Source organism: Giraffa tippelskirchi, chromosome 2, assembly GCF_054371585.1.
Source record: "Giraffa tippelskirchi isolate mGirTip1 chromosome 2, T2T-mGirTip1v1.2.pri, whole genome shotgun sequence".
Taxonomy (NCBI): Eukaryota; Metazoa; Chordata; class Mammalia; order Artiodactyla; family Giraffidae; genus Giraffa; species Giraffa tippelskirchi.
In genome coordinates, this window is record NC_137276.1 from 26,311,206 (window position 1) to 26,335,399 (window position 24,194).

Genomic DNA, 24,194 nt, shown 5'->3' on the forward strand with positions numbered 1-24,194 from the left:
AAAACTTTTTTAAAATTAGGGCAATTATTAAAATCATGCTCATAATTCATTTCTAGCTAGCAATATAATAATGAAGATAAACTTATGAACAAAGCATTTTACTAACAAAAAGGAAAATTTTGTGTAGGCCTAATGTTGCTTTTTACTTAACAGATATCATTGTGTTTTAAACATTTGAAGAAGGATATGAGAAAAATAAACCAACTAAACAGAATGGAATTTTTCTGTGCTGGTTGCTATGTAGCCCTCCTGTGGATTTTTACCTTTGCAAATACTAAATCTCTATCTCAAGCAGTCCCAGATGTCCAATCAAGTAGAGATTAAATATTATTGGTTTGGCTTTATTATTAAGGCACAATTGGCCAACAAGTTCTTTTTCTTATGCCAACTACAATGGGTTGGAAATGGCTGACTAGAACACTGAGTTGAAATGGATTCTGGGTTTCAGTGATCAAGTTCAGAAGGGATTCTGAGATAATTTATTGGCTTCTGCCACTGGTGGGTGATACAGGGAGTGGCAGCATGAATGCCTTTGTTGTCATCTCTGCTACAATGTAAGGAAATATTTCTTTACATGAAACCTTTGTTTAATTTTAGCTTTTTCTTCACAATTTTTATTGTGCACAATATTTATTGAGCACTAACTTTGTCCCAGAAAATGTTCTAGGTACTGATGATACAGCAGTGAACAAAAATACACACACACAAACTAACATTTGAACTTCACTATTTTCAAAGGTCTTTTCTAGAAAGTATCTCATTTAATCCTCACTATAGCCCCAAAAAACAGATGAAATAGGTGATGATATCTACATATTACAAATGAGACTGAAGCATAAAAAGTTCGAGTATACTTCCTTAGCTTAAGTATACCCACCAAAACAGTATAGGGAGAAAAAAAACAAGAACAAACAAATACTTAATTGTGAATTGTTAAAGGCATTTTTATTAAAATAAAGAATAAAGTTAACCATTTTCATTTAATACTGTATAAAAACAATATAAGAATTGGAAAGGAAGAATCAAAGCCATTTTTATTTATGGTCTGTAGAAAATCTATAAATTCTAAAAAGTCCACATGCAATTGATATCAGGGCAAAAGACTTCTGGATGCAAAATCAACATATGAAAATCAATAGAATTTCTATGCATCATTAGTACTAACCGGAAAATGTAATAGTAAAAAATCTCAGCTTATTTGTAGAGTATGACAATCTCAACCCAAAGTTTACATTGAAATACAAAGGGTCAGCAATAGATGAGACAATAATGAAGATCAAGATAGAGGAATATCCAAACTACCAGATGTCAAGACTTGTAGGATTATAGCAAATAAGACAGCATGGCTTTGACTCAGAGACAGAAAAATAAACCAGTGAAACAGATTAAAAGGCCTAGAAACAGAACCCTGCATAAATGGAAACTTGATATATGGCAAAATTGCATTACCATCAACTGAAAAGATAGACTAGTCAATAAATGGTCTTGAAGGGAGTTCCCTGGTGGCCTGGTGGTTAGGATTCCAGGCTTTCACTGCCATGGCCCAGATTCAATCACTGGTTGGGGAACTGAGATCCCATAAGCTGAGCTTCATGGCCAAAAAATAGACAAATCGCCCTGCGAAATTGGGTATTTTAATGAGAAAACAAAGTTCATAACTTACTCCACATACACACACACAAACACATGCATACAGGCTCAGAAACTTTTACAGATGGATTAAATGCTTTACAATGAAAAGTTTTTAAAACTTTCAAAAAGAAATATAGAAAATATCTTAACAACCATAAGACAGGAAAGAATTCTCACATACAGCAGCAGCAGCAAAAAATTAATAAACATAAATTTCCACCTAACAAAAATATTTTAAGCAAAGTAAAGAGATAAGCTACAGATTTGGAGAAAGTATTTCCAGTGAATGCAACTGATAAAAGATTAATTTCCAAACTAAAAATGTATTTCCACAAAACACTAGGATAAGGAAACCCACCACCACCATCACAGAAGAACTCAAGGACAAACAAGCATTTGAAAAGATGTTTAGCATCACTCATAATCAGCAGGACACAATTTAAAATACTGATTTCATATCTTCAAACTGGCAGAAAAGCTTTAAAAGCTAAGAAAACTCAATGTCAATGAAGACGTAGAGCAAGACAGATTCTCAAACACTGAACTGTATAGTCATTCAGGGCTACATCAATCAACCAGGCTCATGGAGGATCCAGATCTTCTAGTACCGCCATTTTAAAGCATGGCCTCCACAGTCTCTGCAGCAGGAAAAGGAGCTCAGAGAATTCATTGTTCTATGCTTACTTACAGTGTCAGACTTTATTTTTTTGGGCTCCAAAACCACTGTGGATGGTGATTGCAGCCATGAAATTAAAAGACGCTTACTCCTTGGAAGGAAGGTTATGGCCAACCTAGATAGCATATTTAAAAGCAGAAACATTACTCTGCCAACAAAGGTCCGTCTAGTCAAGGCTATGGTTTTTCCAGTGGTCATGTATGGATGTGAGAGCTGGATGGTGAACAAAGCTGAGCGCCGAAGAATTGATGCTTTTGAACTGTGGTGTTGGAGAAGACTCTTGAGAGTCCCTTGGACTGCAAGGAGATCTAACCAGTCCATCCTAAAGGAGATCAGTCCTGGGTGTTCATTGGAAGGACTGATGTTGAAGCTGAAACTCCAATACTTTGGCCACCTCATGCGAAGAGTTGACTCATTGGAAAAGACCCTTATGCTGGGAAGGATTGGGGGCGGGAGGAGAAGGGGACGACAGAGGATGAGATGGTTGGATGGCATCACCGACTCGGTGGACATGGGTTTGAGTAAACTCCGGGAGTTGGTGATGGACAGGAAGGCCTGGCGTGCTGCAATTCATGGGGTCTCAAAGAGTCGGACACGACTGAGCGACTGAACTGAACTGAACTGAATGCTTACTTTGGCACTTACACACACACCACATCTGCTTACAGCCTATTGGTAGAAATAGTCTTCTGCTACCAATCTGCCTGCAAAGGAGGCTAGGAAATGAAGTCTTTTTGAGTGTCCCCGGAAGAGGAAAATGAAATAGGATTTGATAAACATATAGCATTCTCTCCATTATAATTGATAAAAGTATTAAAATTTTATAAAAACTGGGTGGTAGATAGAAATTAACTGGGTTCATTGTATTATTCTTTATATTTTCTGTAGCTTTACATTTTTCATAATTATTTAAAAGGGAGGAAAATGAAGAAAGATTAAATGACCCATCCAGAGTTACAGAGCTAATAAGTGGTAAATTGGACTAGAACCGTTCTCCCTAGAATAAAATTTTCCTCCCAGAGGCAAATCCAGGTACTAAAGTCAGATTATTCATTTAAGACATATTTATGGAGTTCCCATTATATTTCTGTCCTTGAAGAGGGCACAGAACAAAGGTAGGAGAGACTGACACATAAATTATTATAACATATTACAATTATCACAATGGAACATGAAAAAATGTGTACAAAGCTCTGTTGGTCATTAAAACCTGGTAACAGAATCACTGGAAACTTCTTCATGATGGTTTTGAGTCCCAGAAAATTTTAAAAAGTGCACTAGCAGTGCATGAGGTCAATGTAATCTTCAATTATGAGAGCCGAATTTTAGTGGAGAGTTATTTCAGGAAATTCCTGAAGCAAAACTTCACCATGACCTCCACCCAGTTCATATCCAGCCTGTACAGACTTGCAAGGGAGGTGCTGCTAAAACAATATATACATATACATATATATATATATAGTCTTCTTTGACCTCACTTCTTCAGATAAGAAGCTCTTTGCTCCTTTACACAAAAGCAGAATAGAGTGAAACAATGAAAAGGAAAATTGTTCACTTTATTGGTAAAGTCACACATCATTGGAGATCTGACAGCTCTCAAAGCATGGCACACTTGTGGAGGTCAGAAACTGACAAAAACTAGTGTCTTTTCTAGACCATCCTCCATGACCAAGTACACAGCTGCTTCTGACAATTTATATTATTGTCAGAATAATATTCTCCTCAATACAATTAAAATATTCCCCTTATATACACAACTATGTTTATCCGATGAGTTCCATAATCAAGTTCATTCATTTACTCAACATAGAAGTTTGAGTTGGGTGTGTAGTGATAAGCAAAGCAGACATGTTCTCTGACTTCTTGGAGCTTATAGTCCAGGTGGGGAAAGAGGCATTAATCAAACAAGTACACCAATAAGTATTTTTATATATGGACAAGAGTTATGAAGATAAATAAAGAGTTCTGTGGGAGAGAATAGAGACTACTAAGGATGCTAATTTAGAATGAAGGGATTCAGGGCTGCCAGTCTGGGGTAGTGACTGGTGGTAGATTAGACTAGGGAAGTTGTGGAAGAAAGTTGAGATATTTGTGATATCTTTTGATAGTTAAATTGCTAAGATTTAATGATTCATAGATATGTAGATGGAGAGAAAAGGAAGGTCCAAGATGACTTTCAGGCCCAATCCTCAATAAAAAAATTCCCCTCATATTCTTAAAATGTTTTTTCTCATCTATTGCTTAGGTCTTTGTGCTCAGATGGAATCACACACTATCACACACTACTGGCTTTCTTGGTTCTCCAGCTTGCAGATGGCAGATCATGGGATTTCATACCCTGCATAATCCCGTGAGCCAGTTCCTATAATCTTCTCATATGTGTCCATTGATCTATCTGTATATTCGTTCTATTGGTTCTATTTCTCTAAAAAGCCCTAATACAAATACTATACTCACTGTTCTGCACTTTGCAGTCTTCACTTGTTATATCTGAAAGATCTTTTCATATAGTCTTTTTAATGACAGTGTGTAATTTAAATTGACCTGATTTGACTTAATTTGATTATTCTGTCCTTTACTGATGGACATTTATCTTGTTTCTAATTACAGGCCATTACAGAAATGCTGCAGTAAATAATCTTCACATACCTCACTTCACACATAGATAAGCTTCTCTACAGAAAAAAAATCCTTTAGGTAGAATACAGAGTCAAAAGACATGTGCATTTGTAATTTTGGTAGCTATGGTCATAATTTTAAAGGATATTCCAGTTTACACTTCTGTCTACAATATATTGAAGTTCTTTCTTTCTCATCTTCTCACCTACATTTATGTCATCAAACTCTTTGATCTTTGGCAATGTGAGAAGCGTAAATTGCATGATTCTAACATGCATTTCTCTTAGAGTGAAATTGAACATCTTTTCCTATAGTTCTAACAGTGGTAAGGTTTCATCTTTTCTGTGAAATGTGCACATATTTTATGTGAAAGAAACTTTTCAAAGTTACAATGAATAAAAAGTGTTCTTTGATCAACTATGAGTAGGTAGATTGTCAAATCAAGTTGTACTGTCCTTTGAACATGAAGAAGCACAGATCAAGCTTGATGAAGTCATTAACCAATTTGCAGATGTTAAGTCTCAAAACAGCTTCCCTGGTGGCTTAGAGGGTAAAGCGTCTGCCTGCAACGCTGGAGACCCAGGTTCAATCCCTGAGTCAGGAAGATCCCCTGGAGAAGGAAATAGCAATCCACTCCAGTACTCTTGCCTGGAAAATCCCATGGATGGAGGAGCCTGGGTGGCTGCAGTCCATGGGGTCACAAAGAGTCTGACATGACTGAGTGACTTTGTTATTACTTATTATTGAGCTTGAACTAGAAGTGGCATATGTTTTTTCCTTTTTTTCCCCAAAGGAACAAGAGCTCATCCATGGAACAACATGGGTGAATCTTAAATGCATATTGCCAAGTGAAAGAAGCCAGAAGGATAGTTTACATTCTGGAAAAGGCAAAGCTCTTTAGAGATGGAAAACAAATCAACTGGTCATTGCTAGGGATTTGGGAAGAGAGGAGGACTAACTAGGTTATGAAAAGGGGACTTTTAGGACCATGAAACGATTCTGTGAGTTATTGTAGTGGTAGCTACATGGCATTATCCATTTGCAGAAACCCATAGAACTTTACCATCTGAGCCACTAGTGCAGATATGGATATCCCCACCTGTCATGTGTGAGACCAGGGTTCAATTCCCTGACAGGGAGGTGACTTCTTTGGAATTTCCCTGGTGGATCAGATGGTAAAGAATTTGCCTGCAATGCAGGAGACCTGGGTTCAATCCCTGGGTCAGGAAGATCCCTTGGAGAAGGGAATGGCTACCCACTCCAGTATTCATGCCTGAAGAATTCCTAGGATAGAGGAGCCTGGTGGCCTATAGTCCATGGGGTCACAAAGAGTCAGACATGACTGAGCAACTAACACAGAACTTTACAGAACATGTGTGAACCTTAATGTATGCAAATTAAAAAAAAAATCAACTAAAAGGGTAGGAGAATCCTGGGATGGACTATAACCTGTGACCAGAGAATCTAACTATCACTATTATGCAATATATCCTCACTACGGAAATGGGGAAAAGAGATGCCGACCTACCTAGCTTTGGAAATGACTGGAAACTGAAAGACTAAAGACAGAAGAAACAGTACGACACACTATGTTATGGTTGGTAAAGGTGCTTCTTCAGGGGAACAAGTTCCGAAACTGCTATACGCATATGAGGGAATAATTAAATGACTGGCGAGTGGTGGGAGCCACATTTCAGTGAGAGAGGTTACAGATAAGCAAAGGGAGGAGGCTAGAATGAACCCTGTGGTTTTGGATTGGACTGGGAGACATTCGTATGAACTCATGTTAATAATCTCAATGTAGATATTGATGGACACAGATTTAACTTGTATCCATATATAGATATAGATATAGATGACATAACCTACAATAATCTATATCTACATATCTAGATACGTTCTTGTACACAGGTTAGTACGTATGCATGTATTTCTTAGCTCTATCTGCTGAGAGGGCTTGGAAACAACCACATTTTAGTAGTAGCGAGCACCCACAGTGCTCAGATCTTGGTTTCTGACACCATTTTCCAATAAAAGGAACCAGGACTCTTTGGAAAAATGGTTGATTTTAGGACTGAGTCTGGGAATATACAAGATGAGCCTGGGGCATCTTGTAGTGCTAGAAAATAAGGAAACACTCAAAATAATAATAATAATAATAAAACTAAGAGGATACATCAAAGGGACACCAAAGCTAATTGAAGGAACTCCCAAAGGCCAAAGCTGGAAAAATTGGGGCAAAAAAAAAAATAAGATTTAATCCAAAGCATAAAATAAATATCCAAGGGTCTATACAAATATAAATAAATGATTGAATAAATAAATGGGTGAGAAGCGACAAATCTCCCCCATACAAAAGAATCCTAAATAATCCCCTTTCCACTCCTTAAGTGTGGGTTACACTTAGTGATTTGCTTCTAAAGAGCACAGTATGAAAAGGAGAGGGAAGGGGACTCCCCTGGTGGTCCAGAGGTGAAGACTCTAAGCTTCCAATGCAAAGGACGAGGGTATGATCCCTGGTCAGGGAACTAAGATCCAACATGCTTCACAGTGTGGCCAAAATATATGTATATTGAAAAAGAAAGGAAAAAAGGAAAAGGATGGGTGAAAGTAGCTCTACCATGAAGAAATCTGGCAAACACTACCTTGGCCAGGTGATCAAAGTGGACACTATCAGTAATAAATTATGTGGATAGCATGGACTTTTGATAATTATGTATTGAGAATGACTTGATTTCTGTGGTCTTCTTCCCCAAAACCTGTAACACCAGGATAACCATGAGAAAAAACATCAGACTGGGGAACAATCTACAAAATACCTGACCAGTACCGCTCAAAACTGTCAAGGTCATCGAAAACAAGGAAAGTCTAAGAAACTGTTACAGCCCAGAGGAGCCTAGGGAGACATGGCCACTAAATGTAATGTAATATTCTAAATAGGATCCTGGAACAGAGAAAGGATATTATGGGAAAAAACTAGAAAAAATCTGAATAAAGTATGGGTTTAGTTTAAAAAAGTGTGGCAATATTTTTTCATTAGTCGTTAACAAATGTATCATACTAATGTAAGCTATTAATAATAGGGGAAACTGGGTGAGGTTATATGGCAAAGCTCTGTACTTATTTTTACAACTTTTCTGTAAATCTAACACCAGTTTAAAATAGTTTATTTAAATATAAAAGATAAGATTGATAGATGGAGAGAGAAATGGATAAGTGGGTAACTATCTGATAAGGCAAGGATAGTAAATTATTACTGGTAAAAATCTACATGCTGGGCATATATGTTCATTAAAACTTCTTCAATTTTGCTGTATGCTTGAAAAAATTCATAATAAAATGGAAAAAATATGTTCATGGAATTAAAAACAATCTTTTTATCTTTTTCTTTTACTATAATCTTTCCTTCTGTTTTCCTTCTGCATTTATCTATAGGACAGGCCTATGATACATACAAACTACAAAAAAAGGAAACTTTTCACTGCTGCATTTCTCTCCTGGCCATTATCACTGTTTGTTCTGTTTCATGATTATTACTGAGAATAATTTAATCAAACAGAAGAGTATCTAAAACTGATCCCCTCTGGGTATCACATCACTAAATATGGTACTGCTGAGTACAAGTGAGTATAGGTTACCCAGGGTAGCTCAGTTCCTGTCTTGGGGAAAGGCTGTGATGGAGGGAGGTCAAGGCTGTGATGGCAGTTTGGCTGGGTTGTCTGCGGGACACTGACAGCCCAAAGGGCAGCAGCTGCAGTGGCAGTGTGGGGACTGGCAACCTTGGCACGGGCTGCCCTGCCCCTGGGACAGCAAGGACATCTGCAGGAGAAATCAGGTGCTTTGGGGGCCCAAGCATTGGCTGCCTTGGCCAGATAGAATCCCAGGGAGGTGGAACAGAGCCAGAGGAGGGAAACAGTGATGCCACCTGGTATCTGGGAGAAGAGCCAGAGAAATATGATTTTTATATCAGGATCCCAATTTTACCCCCTAGTCAGGAAACGTGGGTTAAAATTTATAGCAGCACCTTTATATTTTCTATGCAAATTGTTGGAGAACAGTGGTGAAAAGCATTAATGTTTTGTTGCCTTTTATAACTCATTTGACTCTTTCTTTTTGAACAGCTCCTCCCTGCCTTCTAATATGAATAATGAGGAATCGAATGTGCAACCTATTGTCTGCTGAGGTCCCTCTGCCCAATCCATTTCTGGCTCTATTTCTCTGGTTTTCTGAAAGTTTCCAGGGTATTTAGGTTCTCTGTTGCCTGGGGATTTACCTTTCATATTAGAGTCTTCATTTTGTAGCACAAGAATCTAAACGTGAAACTCCACTGCCTCTTGTACCAGCGGTGGGAGGTACCTCTTTACTGAAGATGCTAGAAGGTGATGGAAAGGGGGTTTCCAAGGCAATGCAAACAACTTCAAATGCACTGGTCTGCTGGCTAGAAAGGCCCAAGAGGCTGGACTGTAGTCACTAATCCTGGACTTTTTTCAAAGCCCCGGTCAAAGCTAGAAGTCTTGCTGTTGTTGTTGTAGTTGTTTAGTCTCTAAGTCGTGTCTGACTTTTTGTGACCCCATGGACTGTTGCCCGCCAGGCTCCCCTGTCCATGGGATTTCCCAGTCAAGAATATTGGAGTGGGTTGCCATTTCCTCCTCCAGGGGATCTTCCTGACCCAGGAATCAAACCCTGGTCTCCTATATCTCCTATATCAGCAGATGGATTCTTTACCGCTGAGCCACCAGGAAAGCCCCAGAAGTCTTCTTAGTTACCAGCAAAAGGGCCAAAGCAGTATTCATGAGTGTGGGTAAGGCTGCCTGAAGAGCCCTAAGGGCCTACCAGGCATTATGCTTCCTTCTCAGTAGTGGAAGGCATGAAATGAAAATTTGTCCTTTACTGTGGAGAGTATATCCCAGCATAGCCCATCCTCTACACCCCTAAAAACTTCACGGATATAGGAGAGCCCTAGATCTTTGTAGGGTTTAACTCCCACCCTCTGATGCACAAGCATCTCACCAAGGCCTTCCATTTACTGGCACTTCCTGCTCACCTAGTGTGATTAATATGTTATCATTGATGCCGCAAACTGATTTGATAAGATATTTTCTCCAAACTTCCCAGAGTCATTCTAGCAGTGTGATGGCAACAACTGGGGTTCTTGCCTGAATAAACTCCTATATTACAGGTGAATGCTCTCTTTGGAATGAATTCTTCCTCCTCCAACTTTACATTCTTAGCCCCCCTTGACCATGTATACCCAGGCTCTATATATATTCTTCCAGCTTCTACCAATACAGTTTTTTGAGACATAATGTCTTTTTCTTCTCATTGCTTATGTTGTGACTTAACTCAAGTTATTGGTTTTCAGGTGGAGAGTGAAGGTGGCAGAGTGGGTTAAGATCCTTTGAGGGAAAAAATGTTTTTAAATTTTATTTATTAAACTTTACTTGATTTCAAATATTGTATTAGTTTCAGATGTACAGCTTCAGATTCTTTTCTAGTATAGGTTATTACAAGATATTGAATATAGTTCTATGTTCTTATAGTAAATCTATTGTTTCTTTTATACACAGTGGTGTGTATCTATAGGAAGTGTTTTCTTATAAGGCAAAAATCTCTGTATCAACTTCAAAAGCTAGAAGTGCTAAATTTTAACCTGGAGAGCAGGCCCATTCTGTAGGCCAAAGGATTCAGAGGACACCTGGAGAGTCAAGATTTACAAGGACATTGACCCACAGGTCTTCATCCCATATCTCAGGATCTCATTCCTTTTCAATTAAGGTCATGACTTCGACACAGCTGACTGGTTAGGACTGAGAATTCTGTCTTCACTGGAGCTCTGCTGTTGCTGCTGCTGCTAAGTCGCTTCAGTCATGTTTGACTCTGTGCGACCCCATGAATTACAGCCTACCAGGCTCCTCTGTCCATGGGATTTTCCAGGCAAGAGTACTGGAGTGGGGTGCCATTGCCTTCTCCGCACTGGAGCTCTGCTACCTTGTAATTTAAGTTCTAGGCCTTAGCCCCAGGAGATCCTGCCTCTCAAATTGGTGATTAATCACTCTCAGCCTTTCTTGTCTCTCCCCAATACATTGATAGTGGCCAGTAACACCCATTCCACTGTCCTTAAATGACTACTTTCCCTGAATCTCTGGGTGCCCGGGATGCAGCATTCCCTCCAGTGCATTCCTTTCCACTAGTGTTCCACTCCTGTTCACTGCTGGCCAAAGTTTTACAGTTGCACTGCTATTTTGCCAGTGATTCCACCTACCACTGCTAATGCTAAGTTGCTTCAGTTGTGTCCGACTCTGAGACCCCATGAACCATAGCATGTCAGGCTCCTCTGTCCATGGGATTCTCCAGGCAAGAATACTGGAGTGGATTGCCATTCCCTTCTCCAGGGGATTTTCCTGACCCAAGGATCGAACCTGCGACTCTTACATCTCCTGCACTGGTTGGCAGGTTCTAGTGCAACCTGGTAATAATAGCGCCACTACCTACCACTGCTGCTGCTGCTAAGTCACGTCAGTCGTGTCTGACTCTGTTCAACCCCATAGACAGCAGCCCACCAGGCTCCCCCGTCCCTGGGATTCTCTAGGCAAGAACACTGGAGTGGGGTGCCATTGCCTTCTCCACCTACCACTAGTGAGGGGTTTTTATTACCAGCTAGTCATCAGGTGACCTAGCTCCAAAATCTTATTCCAGAATCTCTTTCCTAGGACCACCCCAATTGTGTGCCAACTATTAGAGAGCAGATTTCTCCAGACTCTCAAACTCTGAGATTTACCTGTAGCGGGTATATTAGGGAGTGCCTGCAGGAGTTGCCCCTGCAAGGGAGCTAGGGAAACAGGATTGGGTAGAAGGAGAAGTTGAATTGCAAAGAGTTGTAACAGAGGCTTCTGTTGTCACCACAGGGATCTCCAGAGAAAGGATGGCTAATCAGAGATGTCCTGAATTGAGGACTGGGCTCCATCAATGGCTTACAGCTCCTGGGCACAGGGCATAATTTGGAGTGAGGCAGTTGCCTGAGTCGGAGAAGGCAATGGCACCCCACTCCAGTACTCTTGCCTGGAAAATCCCATGGATGGAGGAGCCTGGTAGGCTGCAGTCCATGGGGTCGCTAAGAGTCAGACACAACTGAGCGACTTCACTTTCACTTTTCCCTTTCATGCACTGGAGAAGGAAATGGCAACCCACTCCAGTATTCTTGCCTGGAGAATCCTAGGGACGACGGAGCCTAGTGAGCTGCCGTCTATGGGGTCGCACAGAGTCGGACACAACTGAAGCGACTTAGCAGCAGCAGCAGCAGTTGCCTGAGTAGGGTCTCAACTGTAGGCTGACACTATCAGCAACTGGTGAAAAGAGTGCACTGGTCCTGACATGAGCACCTGGGTGGTATACTGTGACATCTACTCAGGTATGATGGCCAGGGCAACCAGGGCTGAGGGACATCCAAGGACACACAAACATCAGTGCTGAAATCAGAACAGTCCCAAACAAATCAGGATGTTTTGTTACCCTAGAATCCCTGAAAATACTAACGGGAGCTGCAAATTTGCCAGTGACATATTTCTCAATAATAATGAGTAATACTAGTAAAATAAAAATCAGTAGTTAAGGTGCTGGGTTTGATGAATATTTAAGAATGAGCTTAACTACAAAAGGCTACTAGAATATTTGTAACAGCATTTGACTTGTAACTTTAGTGGCTGAGTCATGGTACAAGAAAATTAGTACTTCAGTCAAGTCCTTGACATGAAAACAGAGAAGTTACTAAAATAAGAGCACTACAAGGAAATAAAAGATCATATCAGGGACTTCCCTGGTGGTCCAGTGGTTTCATTCCCGGTCAGGGAAGTAAGATCCCAGATGCAGCAGAGCAGATAAGCCCACATGCCACAACTACAGAGCCTGTGAGCTCTGGAGCCCATGCCCCACAACTTGAGAGTCCATGCACTGCAACAAAGATCGCATGTGCCACAACTAAGACTCAACAAATAAATAAACAAATAAATAAATTTATATGTTTTAAACTTTTCATTTATTTTTTAAAAACATTTTAATAAATATATATTTTTAAAATATCATATCAGAAAAACTAAAAACATCAGGTTGTTTTAAAATAAAGGCATCAGGTTGGCTAGCAACAGCATCAGAATCATCTGAGATCTGATTGCAAATGCAGAGTCCCACCAGCAGAAATACTGATTTGGCACCCCAAGGTTGGGTAGGAGACCCAGGGAACTGCCTTTTTAGTAGGCAAGTGACACCAGATCACAGTCTAAGAGAAAGGCACTACTTCTACCACCCACTTCTTTGAGTCCATTGACTAATCACCAATTATGTTTTTAAGTTTCCAGAAAGTCAGGTTGCTAGATAAAGTATAGGATACCCAATTAAATTTGCATTTCATATAAATAATAAATAACATTTTGGTAAAAAGATGTGCCATAGGAATATAAAATAGGGATATAAAATATAATGAAATATTAATATAATGTTTAATAAAATATATACAGGAATATTATTATTATAAATTGTATGACTAAATTTAATAGTATGAAAAATTATGGGTTCTATAATAAAATGTAATATAAATTATTGATAGGAAGAAATTTTTCATTGTTTATCTGAAATTCATATTTCATGGGCCATCCTGCATTATTATTTGCTAAATCTGCCAACCCTGCTATCGAGGGAATTTACAAACACACAGATGCAGCAAGAATAGTAGCAGAAATCCACATGCAACCATCCCTCTGCTTAGGCAATTATCAATATTTTGCCCCAATTATTTTTACTTAAATTTTGTGCCAACCATTAGGTTCTACTCTGTGAGAGATACGGAAAAGAAAGATATCCTTAGTAGCCTCTGGTCAAGTTGAGGGTACATGATAAACATTCAAGAAGTGCATGCTAAAGCATATAATTCTGACTGTAAGTTTCACAAGAGTTCAGGGAACAGAGCATCTGTGTTGACTGAGGTGGTCTTAGATAATGTGAACCTGGAGTTGAGATTGCCTTAGACCTGGTAAAAGCAAGCTGTATAAATAAGGAAGAAATGGGCAGGATTTCCAAGTAGAGTAACCAGCATGACCAGGTTATGTTCACTTTGCTCTATATAAGTTTCTCTCCATTGAAAGCACTCATCTCGCATACTTCACACTTTAATCTTCTGGGTTCACAGCAGCTGTCAGCCATCAGGCTAATAGACATCAAGCACTACTGCAAATTACATCATCAGAACCGATTAGCTCTTGAACATGTCAGCACAATGGCTATTCAATCTTCTCCGGGTGACTCGTTAATTAACCTCTGCAATATGCTGTCTTTGACATCATTGGGGAGTTCAATTTTTCCTTGATTGAAAGTCGCCCTGGGGAGAATTATAAATTGATAACAGAAACAAAATTCTATTCCATTGGTCAGCTTTGTGATAATGATTATGAAATGCTATGACTACCTAAGCCTATAGGCACGTGTCAAATAATTAAGAAAAGTAAAGGTTGATGTTGTCTGTATCTTATCACTTGAATTACATTAACATTAAAAATGGTCTATTTTTCTACACAAGTGACAATAACACAAAATGTGGGGTCTTATAATTTAATAAGTTTTCACTTTTTAATTTCTCTCAACTTTAAATGCAATTAATTCAAAGCTAAAGATGAAAAAATTGTTAATATTTTATTGAAATACAATATAGATGAAGAAACATTAAATGACCAGTATCCTCAGAAGAAGGCTTCCCAGGTGGCACAGTGGTAAAGAATCCACCTGCCAGTGCTGGAGACCCAGGTTTGATCCCTGGAACAGGAAAATCCTGTGGAGAAGGAAATGGCAACCCACTCCAGTATTCTTGCCTGGGAGATCCCATGAACAGAGGAGCCTGGTGGGCTACAGTTCATGGGGTCACAAAGAGTTGGACATGACTGAGCGACTGAGCACTCATGCACACAACCTCAGAAGCTCCTCATGCTTCCTTCTGGAAAGGCACCACCCTCCCCTAAAATAACCACTATCCTGATTTCAAACAATATAGAATACTTTCACTTGGTTTGTATTTTTTGTAAATAAAACATACAGTATATACTCTCTTTTGTATCTGGCTTGTTTCACTCAACATCACATCTGTGAAATTCAAGGGATGTTAATTTAAAAGTGACTTTTGTTATTAAACAATATATACTCGACAGTAAAAAATTGGAAAACACACCATCATTTTTAATTAGTTTAATGTCTGTACATAATTTATTTGATCAATATTATAAGCTTTTACGAAAGTCCTGTGTAAAAATTTCTCACTTTTTAAACTTTTAAAGATACCATATCTCCATTCCATCTTCTTAAAATTGAAGTATACTTGATTTCAGTGTTGTATTGATTTCCAGTGTATAGTAACATGATTCAGTTATATATATATATATGTAATATATATATTCTTTTTCAGATTCCTTTCCATTATAAGTTACCACAAGATATCAAATATAATTCCCTGTGCTATACAGTAGGTCCTTCTTGTTTATCTATTTTATATATAGTAGTGTGTATCTGTTAATCCCAAAGTCCTAATTTATCCCTACCCTCCCCCCAAAAAGTTCTCATTTCTTCTGATGTTTTTATTAATGATTTTATGCTGGCCTATTATTATTAACTATTAATCCCATTTCTCCAAAACATAATCCTTAGTTCCAAATGCTTCACAATCCTTGCAGAATGTTTATAATAAGAAGGGAAATATAAGAAAAGACACACATAGTTCATTTTCCAGCTGGTGTGCTCTCTGGTAGCTGGTTGCCACTAGGGAAGTGGTTGTGTTGCCAGCTCTGCCCCTGTAAAGACATCTGTCATCAGTCAGAGTGACACTCTGGGGCTTACTCAGAAGAGTGGGTGTGCATCTAAAACTTAAGGTCAAGAGTCAAGATTGGATTGCTTTTACTCACCTCATTATGAGTTCAATTCATAATCATCCATCTAGCTCATAAACTACCTGGTAAGCCCAGGAACCTCCAACCTCGATAAGAGATCCTGTAGATTCATGGCTTAACTGACCAGGCATAAAGTAGTACACAGGTGACTGTCACATAAGTTTACATACAGCAAACCACAGCTGTGCCCAGCACTGTCCTGAGATATATGCTTTTTTTTTCCAGTTTTCAAAATTGTGGTAACAAACACATAAAATTTACCACATTAATCATTTTTACGTGTATGGTTCAGTGATACTAAGTACATTCATTTTGTTGGGCAACCATCACCACTATCCATCCCCAGAACTCTTTTCATCTTGCAAAACTGAAACTGCGCATGTGTGCGTGCTCAGTTGTGTCTGAAACTCTGTTCTCACGGACTAATAATTCCCTATTTGCCCCTCCCCCCAGTCCCTGGCAACCACCGTCCTTCTTTCTTTGAGCTAGACTTTTAAAATACAAAATTCAAAATTATTTCTTATGCACTCAAGCCAGGCTCAAGTTTTACTTATGAGAAGTCGTTCTCTGCCCTCTAGGATGAACCCAAGCTCATTACCTCATGCTGTCTTCAGCTTTCCAGAGGCCATCCTCCTAAGGTTTGGATCCCCTTTGGTGAAATTAGACCACATATGCAGGAAAGAGGAGCTACTTGTTTTAAATGTAAGGACCGAGACAGTATCTCCGGAGAAGGCAATGGCACCCCACTCCAGTATTCTTGCCTGGAGAACCCCAGGGATGGCGGAGCCTGGTGGGCTGCCGTCTATGGGGTCGCACAGAGTCGGACATGACTGAAGCGACTTAGCAGCAGCAGCAGCAGACAGTATCTCACCCTCAGCCACCTCTTAATGCCAATTCCAGTTCTTCTCATTCCAGAAAGTTCTCCAGTGGTTTGCACTGGTGTGCACAGTGCCTTCTGCTGACTTAGGAATCTTCTCAAACTCCATGAAGTAGAATGGAATGTAACTGCTTTCTCCAACTAGGTAATTTCTGATCTTGTTCTAAGATTCAGTCCTTTACCCCTATTTCTTGGCTTCCTTATCCTGCCTGATGGATCTACTATTAACCAAAAGCTGGTTGAGAATATTAGCAATGATCTCTCTAAAATGTAATCAGAAAACTAGACAAAAGTGACCAAAACAGGACTTCCCTGCTGTCCAGTGTTTAAGATTCTGTGCTCCCAATTCAGGAGGCATGACTGTGATTCCCGATTGGGGAACTAAGATCCCACATTCTGCAAGGTGTGGCCTAAAACAAGAAAAGAAAAGAATGGACCAAAACAACCATTTCAGCACTCTGAGAATAGATCAAAGGCACACAACTATCTGAAAAGTGCTCATGCTTCAACTTCAGGTAAGAAAAATGGAAGTCTGTGGCATTGTGGTCCCTCCCATTTCCTTCCCTGTCCCTAGATCCACGTTGGTCAATGTAGATGTTCTGTCCAGACAGAGCAGCCTGTCAGTACCAAAAGTACCTCTGCCACAGTTGAAGGGGCTCATTCAATTTGAAGTGCCCATACCTCCAGGAAGAAATGAAGATGACCAGAGATGATAATTATATGGGCTAATACAAAAGACTGCAGTTATCTATTTCACATGTCTTACCTTCTTTAAAAGACATACAATTATTTAAAGCAATAATTATAACATTGTGTTGTTAGTTTTATAACATATATAGATGTAACCTATATGACAATAATAGCACAAAAGTGGAGAAGGGAATAGAGGTATATTGAGGCAAAGTTTCTACATATTTCTAGAATTTAATTAGTATTAATCTGAAGTAGATTGTGATAAATTAAGATGTATATTATAATCCCTAAAAAACTAAATTATTTTTGAAAATTAACAGAATAATTTAAATGTTACAATGAAAATATTTAACACAAAAGAAGCCAGTCAAGACAGAGCAGAAGAATGAAGAAGTGAGTTGAGCTATAGAAAACAAATAAATAAATGATGAATATAAATCTGACCGTATCAATAATTACATTACATATGAAATGTCTAAACACCCAAATCAAAATGAAGAGATTGTCAGACTGGATAAAAAGGCAAAATCCAACTATGCTGTCTACAGAAGACACACCTATTCAAAGACACAAATAGATGGGAAGTGAAAGAATGGAGAAAGATATTCCATTAACAGTAACCATTTGAGAACTGAAGTGATTATATTACTATTAGACAAAATAGACTTTAAGAAATATTACTCGAGACTAAGAGGGACATTTCATAATGATAAGAGTAGTAAGGAAAATTTAACAATATAAATAGATGTGCACTTAACTAGAACTCAGAATACATGAAGTGAAAACTAACAACTATGTCAGAGATAACCCAAGTGAAAAAGGGGGAAGCAAGGTTACTGTTTCCTAATCCCACCAACTCTGGTCCCCCACCTTATTCTCTGAAGTTACATAGCATTTATAACGACATGTTGCATTCATGGGTTTACTTGCTTAGCTTACTCAGAGCCTTTTTGCCATTTGTATGCCTAGTATATAGAACTCTTTAGCACTTAGGGTTCATTTCAAAAAGTTAATTAATAGGTGAATGGCATCAGGCAGATAGGGGAGAAACAAAAGAGAGTTCCACATTCCAGGAACTCTCAGTTGGTCCAGATGCCTTTAGTTGCATTTCGCAAATTGAATTCCTTGAGATGTTGTTAATAATAGAGTCTGGTGCTCAAACTTGACCTACTCTGTCAATTTCTTGGACATTCTCAGTGCCCATTACTGAGTTGAAATCTATTTTCTTTCGTTCTCAATCTCATTTGTCTAGATTTTTATTAACATCTTGAGGAACGGCATTGGAGATGCCAACCTAGAAAGTAGGACAGCTATGAGGGGTTGGTGGGGTCCCAGCCCATAGAGTTGGATTGTATCCAGGCCATGAGGAACTAGCTATGAACTTCAGTAAGAAAAATGGAATATGAAATACAAGGAAACTTGAACTTTATTTTGCAGACTACATATAGTCATTGAAAGATTTTAGACAAGGGAGAAACATTGTCTAAATTTTATAAGGATCATCCTGGCAGGAGCATAGAAGATAAATTGGAGGGCGGCCCAGCTAGAGGCAGAAGGACTAGTTAGGAGGTGGTGGCAGTGATCCAGGCAATAAATGATGAAAGCCTGGACTGAGGCTGTGGCAACAGGAGCAGGAGGAGGGACTAAATTAAGAGGATATATCTAGGAAGCAGAATTGACAGGTCTTTGTGATTAATTGCATTAAGGGTGAGAGAGATGGAGATATCCATAAAACATTCCAGTTTTCTGACTTAGACGGTTGGCGGGTGGTGATAATATTCACATGACAGAAAAGAGACAGACAGAACTGTGGGGCAAGAGGTTTAGTCTGGAGTACCCAGGAGAGTCCAGTTGGAACTTCAGATGTGGAGCTGAGGAGAGAGTTCTGGGCAAGATATGAAGAGGGGAGAGTATCTAGAACAATGGTTCTGTTGAAGCCATGGGTTTGGATTAGGCTACTCAGTAAGAGGACATGGAATGAGAAGGAAGTGGGCAGGAAATTGGACTTGAGCTTCCCTGGTGGTGCAATGGATAAGAATATGCCTATCAATGCAGGGGGCATAGGTTCGATCTCTGGTCCAGGAAGATTCCACATGCCAAGGGGCAAATAAAGCCCATGTGCCACAACTGAGCCCTTGCTCCAGAGCCCACGTGCTGCATGAAGCCCACACATCCTAGAGTCTGTGCTCCACAAATAAGAGAAGCCACCACAATGGGACATAGATGGGGAAACAGTGGAAACAGCAGCTGAGTTTATTTGAGGGGACTCCAAAATCACTGCAGATGGTGACTGCAGCCATGAAATTAAAAGACGCTGACTCCTTGGAAGAAAAGTTATGACCAACCTAGACAGCATATTAAAAAGCAGAGACATTACTTTGCCAACAAAGGTCCATCTAGTCAAGGTTATGGTTTTTTCAGCAGTCATGTATGGATGTGAGAGTTGGACTATCAAGAAAGCTGAGCGCCGAAGAACTGATGCTTTTGAACTGTGGTGTTGGAGAAGACTTGAGAGTCCCTTGGACTGCAAGGAGATCCAGCCAGTCAATTCTAAAGAATATCAGTCCTGAGTGTTCATTGGAAGGACTGATGTTGAAACTCCAATACTTTGGCTATCTGATGCGAAGAGCTGACTCATTTGTAAAGACCCTGATGCTGGGAAAGACTGAGGGCAGGAGGAGAAGGGGATGACAGAGGATGAGATGGTTGGCATCACCAACTCGATGGACGTAAGTTTGGGTAAACTCCGGGAGTTGGTGATGGACAGGGAGGCCTGGCGTGCTGCGGTCCATGGGGTCACAAAGAGTCGGACACGACTGAGCGACTGAACTGAACTGAGCTGAACTGAACCACAATGGGAAGCCTGCACACCACAATGAAGAGTAGCCACCGCCCTCACCTAAACTAGAGAAAGCCCATACACAGCAATGAAGACCCAGCACAATCAAAAACAGATACATTTTTTAGAAAAGGAGATTGAACTCTGGGGAACATCAACATATAAGAGATTAACAGAGGAAGAGGACACTGCAAAGGAAGAAACCGAAAGGTAGAGGAGGAACCCAGAGGATACCAGGAAACCAAGGTGCTAGGAAGAGAATATAATCAGCTCATCATCCAAAGCTAGAAAATCAGGAAAAAAGATGAAGAATGATAAGGAAAGGAAAGTACCATTGTATCTGAGAATTTGAATCTAATTGTTAACTTTAGGAGAGGAATTTCAGCGGAGTGGTGTGCTGGAGTCGAGTTAGCCGAAGGTTAAGTTAGGGTGAGCCAAACAATGATATACCAAACTGGAGATGAGGAAGTGTGGATAGGGAATGTGTATGACTCTTCCAAGAAACTTTGAACAGAGAGCAAGAGAGTGCAAGAACAGTAGTTCAAGGGCTGGGGTTTTCAGAGAGGTTGTTTTCTTAAGCTTAAAAGAGAGAGGCGAGCCTGTGGATGTGCCCAGGGAAGTCAGAGAGAGAGACAGTGACATCGCGGTGGACTGAGCAAGACTGCTGAGAAGGCAGGAGAAGTGGTACAGGTGAGGCCCCCAGCCAGTAGTGTTTTTTAACTCTAGTCTTTTATTATCGTTTGGTAAATATCCCTAGGCACAAGTTTTTGAATAGATTCAGTAAATTGGGTAGAGAAGTCTTCTTACATATTTTTTGGTTCCTTACCACAGTATGTTAGATTCAGCAGGTACTTCTGCAATTTAAAAAATTTTTTAAATCATTCCTCTGATAGATAACAACACTCTATTGTTTATAGGAAAGAAAAATAGAACCTAATTCAAGCCCTTCTAAAATCTTGATTTCCAGCCTGTTTCTGCTAGCTGCCCTCCTGGGTCAGTCCGCCTCGTTGGCTTGCCCACAGATGTGCCTTGCTCATCCTGCTGTCTTTGCCCTGCTCCCAGCCCATCACTATATTATCCCTCTTTTTACATACAGGGAGACTGAGAATAAAATTCCAACCTCTTATGGCCTATGAAGTCCTCTGGGATCTGCCTTCTGCTTGTGTGCCAATTATGTATGCAACTATTCTCTCTATCCTCTCTTCTGTTCCTCCAGTAGGGAAGTCCTTTCCTGCCTCCAGATATTCACCCTTACTTTGACCACTGCCTGGAATGCTCTTAGCACTTTTCATGGCTGACTCTGTCTCATCCTTCAGGTTTCCTTTCATCCAATCAAAGCAGATCTATATAAAGCAGATCCCACACCCCATTATAAGTGATCATAAAATACTTCTAACTTCCTTCAAAGCACTAAGACCAATCTGTACTTATTTTATTCATTTATTTGTCTACTGTCTTTTCCCTACCCCTCCAACAGAATGGAAGCTCCCTGAGGGCTGTACTCAATCTGTCTTATCTCCTTTTTACCCACCAGTGTCCAGTACAGTGCTTGACAAATACGTTTCATGAATGAATAAATAGTTCCTCCACAGTCTCAAAATCCAGCTTAAATCCCCTCTCCATAGTGAATGATGATAACAGCTTATATGTGCTTATAAGCTGTTATCATCATTCACTATCGCAGTCAGACACATTTAGAGTGCTTACTTTGTTCCAGTGGTTACATACATTATCTTATTTGATGAGTCCCCTTCTCTTCCCTTCCACTTTACCTCCTGTAACCCACATAGTAGTAATTATTCAGGCCACACAATTTAGCCTCTTGTTTTATTTAATATATTACTCTTTTTGCTCCAGTGAAATAAAAGTTCCTAGTGCTTTCCCATAGCACACAGAGAGTGTTTAAAGTAGGCTGAGTGGCCAAAAATGCCACCCCATCCCCCAGGTTTATAACATTAACACAACAGTATTGATAAGTGGGGGCAGGAGGAGAAGGGGACGAGAGAGGATGAGATGGTTGGATGGCATCACCGACTCGATGGACATGGGTTTGGGTAAACTCCGGGAGTTGGCGAGAGGCCTGGCGTGCTGCAATTCATGGGGTCGCAAAGAGTCGGACACGACTGAGCGACTAAACTGAATTGAACTGATTGATAAGTTGTCTTTATTACCAACTTCTAACTACTAATCTACTAACGTAAACTTCAAATCTAAGTCAATGTGCAAGAGGGCACTCTATTCTACCTGTTAGGTGTAGAAAACAATTTAAGGTGACATGGTTTGTGCTTTGAAGTAGAAGATATGCAGTTCAATCCCCTCATTTTCTAGGAGAATTTATTAAAGTCTTAATTTCTAGAAAGGATTGTCTGGTCTGTCAGAAATGCTTGCAAAACCAAGTTATTTCACACTGAGAAGTCATAAGAAGGGTTCCTAGCATTGTGTTGATGGTTGGGTTTTAAAACGTCTACTTTGCAGTGCTGTAGAATCCCAGGTGAAGAATCCTCCAGGCCCTCTGCACATGTAAGCATGACTTGGGAACATGGACTCTCTCCTAATGGAGATGACAGAGAAGAGGATCCTTGCAAACTCTTCAAGATGCTTCAACAGTCTAGAACATTCTATTCCACATCCAACTCTACATTTTGAGCTCAGAACAAAAAGAACATCCTTAAACTCCAAGGAGTCCTTTCATGGTAAATGATGACTTCGGGGCAGTCTGCTCCTGGGTGTGGGGCCACACCTACCAACTAAATGTGGCCATCCCCAGGGTCATTAATAAGCTTGGAGTCCTGAAGGGCCTTCATTTCTAGCACTCTACCCTTGAGAGTCATAAGAGTCATTCCTAAAATCTTCTTGGGCTCTGTCTACATCCAATAGTGATTTTCTTCTCAAGTTCCACCTTGGGACAGATGTGTGCAGTCAAAAATGTCACCTAACCTGTCTTTCCCCACCTTAAGTCAGCTGGAAGTACTCATCCTATCCAGTGACATATTGAGTGTTCTTCCTTAAAGAGAACCTCCCCCTATTAGAAAAGTATCTTCTCTTAATTAAACCTTAATCTTGACAGACTCACCTGCTCATCACAGGGGAGTCTGGGCAATGCTCTTCTTTACCAAGGATTCTGTTTTTTAGCTTCTTCAGTGGCCAGGGATGTAATTAAATGCCATTGTTTCAATGACACACATTTTCCATTCCAGCTGCTTGAAGTTCCTTTTCTGCTAAATAGTTTGGCAGTTATCTCTTTGGCCACCACTTATCTCCTGTAGGAATGGCCTTCCAGCATGATGTGTACCCCTTCTGCCATTTTACAGAGTCCCTGTAAGTTAGGAAGAAGTCCTGTCATCTCAAGTAATGTCATGATGTGGCTTATTTATGAGAGTAACATGGCTATCTTTTCTCACTTTTAATTGGAGTTACAGGGTACAGGCACCACCAAGGTGGCCATAATTTACCAAAATGCCAGTTTTCAAGTCTTAAACACACAACATTCTGGAGTACACACAGAATAAGAGGAAAGGAGACAAAATTTATCATGATCTTGCAAAGAAGGCTAGTCTCCGGCAGAGCCAAGACCTGACATTCACTCAAGAGCTCAAGTTTAGGTACCAACATTATCTAAAGTGAGACTGTACAGTATCAAAGAGTGGGTGTGTTAGTAAATCATTTATGAAGTGTAAATAAATATTTGAAATACGCCACGATGTAACCCTGCTTTTGGTATTGCTTTATTTGTTCATTTAACATATCAGGGAAGGAAACAAAAACGTCTGACCCAGTCCAAACCCCTTGGAGGTCATGGGTCAGGGTCCCACCACTAACGGGGTTGGGATGAAACGGGGACTTAAAACGCGGGGATTTGGCAGCAGGAGTTTTAGGGCCAGCTCTCAGGCCTCGGAGGTTTGGGCTCTGCGCTTCCGCGGAGGCTCAAGAAAGTCGCTG

At 40.0% G+C, this 24,194-nt stretch overlaps 1 long non-coding RNA gene across 1 annotated transcript in view; it reads left to right on the plus strand.

The window, feature by feature from the left end:
• Positions 1–23,961, plus strand: part of LOC145526872 (uncharacterized) — a 45,087-nt gene extending 21,126 nt beyond the window's left edge. The window contains exons 3-4 of the long non-coding RNA XR_014069261.1: positions 17,075–17,238; positions 22,731–23,961. This is a non-coding gene — a long non-coding RNA (uncharacterized LOC145526872). The remainder of the gene's footprint in view (positions 1–17,074; positions 17,239–22,730) is intronic.
• The last annotated feature ends 233 nt before the right edge of the window (positions 23,962–24,194 follow it).